Source organism: Simochromis diagramma, unplaced genomic scaffold (assembly GCF_900408965.1).
Source record: "Simochromis diagramma unplaced genomic scaffold, fSimDia1.1 OVJJ01000361.1, whole genome shotgun sequence".
Taxonomy (NCBI): domain Eukaryota; kingdom Metazoa; phylum Chordata; class Actinopteri; order Cichliformes; family Cichlidae; genus Simochromis; species Simochromis diagramma.
Genome location: NW_024386860.1, coordinates 11,560,454 through 11,564,002, shown reverse-complemented (window position 1 = coordinate 11,564,002; position 3,549 = coordinate 11,560,454). Strand labels below are relative to the sequence as shown.

The following is a 3,549-nucleotide window of genomic DNA, read 5'->3' as shown; positions in this document are numbered from 1 at the left end:
GATCTGTGTCTCTGCAGCTTTTTGGGGTCTGTTCATCAACTAAAGTGCAGCACATTAGTGTCTAATAATTTATGTCTGATGGTGCAGAAACCGACTTTGGAAGTCAGAAATTACTCAGAAGCTTCTACCTCTCCTGGACAGACTCTGGGCATTCCTTGTTGCTTTCCAAACTCTGACATAAAATATAAGAGGTCATTAATAACTTGTGGGATCAGTTGTTCGATCCCCAGTTCCTTGAGTCTCCGTGCTAAAGTGTTGTTGGGCAACATGCTTGGTTTGGGATTGGTGTATGGAGTTTGTAGTGTAAAAGTGTTCTCAGAGTAGAAAACCACTCTACCAGTCAGTGCCAGTAAATTTACTACAAACTGAACTAGGTGATAATAGGAGTAGTTAGAAAAGCTAATCTATGAGTTATTACACTAACACTTCTAAGATGACAGCTGTTAAACTGCATCTTGGGCTTCATTGTTACCTGACAAACCTTACTAACTTGAAAGTGTAGTTAGACAAGTTACATCATCGTCATCATCAACTTTATTTATAAAGCACTTTAAAACAACCACAGCTGACACAAAGTGCTGTACATTGGAACTGTAAAATAAAATTACATGAGATATAAATAAAAAACAAATAAAAGAAGAGTGAAATCATTAATTAAATAACTACTTCAATTAAAAGAGAAACTAAGTCTCACTGAGGTTAAAAGCCAAGGAATAAAAGTGGGTTTTAAGACGTGATTTAAAAGTGGACAGTGAAGGGGCCTCTCTAACATGCATGGGCAAATTATTCCATAATTTTGGAGCCACAATAGAGAAGGCCCTGTCCCCTCTGAGCTTCCTCCTGGATCTCGGTACCTCCAGGAGAAGCTGGTCAGCTGACCTGAGAGACTGACAGGGTATGTGGGGATGAAGAAGCTCAGAGAGGTAAGGCGGGGCAAGACTGTGAAGGCATTTAAAAACAAACATAAGAATTTTAAAATTACCTCTAAAAGACACAGGCAGCCAGTGCAGAGAGGCTAGGACAGGGGTTATATGCTCTCTTTTTCGAGTTCCTGTTAGGAGTCGTGCAGCCGCATTTTGAACCAGCTGCAGACGTGAGAGCAATGAGTGACTGACCCCCACATAAAGTGAGTTACAGTAGTCCAGGCGGGAAGAAATAAAAGCATGGATCACTGTTTCAAGGTGCTGCCTCGAAATAAAAGATTTTACTCTTGCCAGTCGCCTTAAATGATAAAAACTGGACTTCACCACTGCTCTGATTTGGTTGTCCAATTTAAAATCACTGTCCAACTTAAAACCAAGGTCAGTAACAACAGATTTAAAATAGACTTCCAGGGATCCTAAAACAACAGAGGAGGACTCACAGGGACCACTGGGTCCAAACACCAACACTTCTGTTTTCTTTTCATTAAAATTTAAAAGGTTTAGAGCCAACCAAGCTTTAATGTCATCTAGACATGTCAAGAGAGGTTTTATGGTGATGCCATCCTTGTGTTTTAGTGGCAAATAAATTTGGCAGTCATCGGCATAACAATGAAATGAGATCCCATGCCTTCTACGGATAGAACCCAGAGGCAGTAGATACAGTGAAAAGAGCAGTGGCCCTAAAATTGAGCCCTGTGGGACACTGCATGACAGAGGAGCAGAAGACGCTAATAAATGAAGTGAAGAGCTGGGCAGCATGGCACTGCTTCCTCTCAACAGGACGATGCTGGAGTCCAGTCCTTTCCAGTCACCTTTCTCACTCACTATGTATTAATAGACCTCTCTGCATTGAATCATATCTGTTATTAACCTCTGTCTCTCTTCCACAGCATGTCTTTTATCCTGTCTTCCTTCTCTCACCTCAACCGGTCGCAGCAGATGGCCGCCCCTCCCTGAGCCTGGTTCTGCCGGAGGTTTCTTCCTGTTAAAAGGGAGTTTTTCCTTCCCACTGTCGCCAAAGTGCTTGCTCATAGGGGGTCATATGATTGTTGGGTTTTTCTCTGTATCTATGAAGCACCTTGAGGCGACTTTTGTTGTGATTTGGTGCTATATAAATAAAATTGAATTGAATTGAATTGAATTGGAGGTGAACCACCTCTGTCAGCTTGTCCTGGGAAAATGCCAAGTGTTAGCTGGAACAGGCTCATGTGAACCGGATAAGCATTTAAAAAGTGGATAACTAGATAAATGGCTGCATCTGAAGTGAAGGGAGAGCTGACACAATGGTTAAGGAAGCTTTATATAGATGAATACATACAATTCACTGTATATTATGGAATTAAGTTGCCGCTGGATGAATGCTAAGCTTCAACACGAGGATATCAGATCATCCATATTTTATGTGTCATAATGGAAGCAGGGCAATCCCTCAACCTGAAGAGTATTGTATCAAGCTCTGTGAGTGTTCAGGGAGAGTAGTATTCTATTTTAGTATAATATTTGTTTTCATAAAACTGTGGAACTCCCTAAAGTCTTAATTGATTTCAGGAAATTTCGCGGAAAAGCGTTGCACCTGATGGGAAGGCACCTGAACTCATAATACGGGAATACGACTTGGGTTTTCTTTAATGTTGAATGAGCAGGAAGTCAGACTTGTTCCTTGACCCTAAATAACTCAACTACGAGGTTAACCAAGTTTCTTCCGCCGTCTTCACACTTCACCGTGTTTGAGTGGTTGGGACTTTTTCAAAGCAGCACTTCTTGTAAAACTCAGACCTCGCGCCTTTTTACAGCTCGATGCACAATATATGTTGGATATTTTCACATTCTAAGGAACACCGGTTTCAAATTAAACCGCAGTAACTACTGTAATGTGAGACTACAGCATGTGGGTGTGTAGGGCTGTTCAACTAAAGGGAAGTAGGGAAATCGGTTGCAAATACTGTTGTAAATACAGGGTACACCACTGATATCTACAAATACACCTGTTCCTATAGCGTAGTTCTGCGGAACTGTACTTGTACTTTGTACAGTACAGTACAGTTCAGTAGAACTACGCTATGAACCAAGGGAACTCATTCTGTCGTTCGTATAAGACTAACTTGGCCTGTTAAAAACGTGCAATTTGAAGTTACAGCTCCATCCGGTTGTCGTGGCCGAGTGGTTAAGGCGATGGACTAGAAATCCATTGGGGTCTCCCCGCGCAGGTTCGAATCCTGCCGACAACGAATCTTTTTGGCTTCATTCTCGGGTTTTCAAAGGACGGGACTATTTTATTGTTGACAAATTAGCTTACATTAGTTTAAAAACGGTTGTTCTAATGTTATAAGCAACGAAAGAACAACTAACAGTACATCCTGTCACATTTTCAAAATAAAATTATTAATAAAATAAGCGTTGTAATTAAACTTAATGAAACATCACAATATATTAAAGAGTTACAAAACAGAACAAAATCATGACTGAGATTTATAAACATTTAAAAACAACACAGATGACCAAAGTGCTGTACAACTAAATGAAATAAAACACAGCAAGAAAAATACAAATAGCACTAATAAATACAAATAGCTCTATTTATCCCATTATATCCCATTATAAATAAACATCCCAATATATAATAGAA

The 3,549-nt window shown here is 40.1% G+C and overlaps 1 non-coding gene across 1 annotated transcript; it reads left to right on the top strand.

Moving 5' to 3' along the window:
- The first annotated feature begins 3,069 nt into the window (after positions 1-3,069).
- trnas-aga lies at positions 3,070-3,151 on the top strand. Its single transcript has one exon. It is a non-coding gene; the product is annotated as a tRNA-Ser (tRNA).
- Positions 3,152-3,549: the final 398 nt, after the last annotated feature.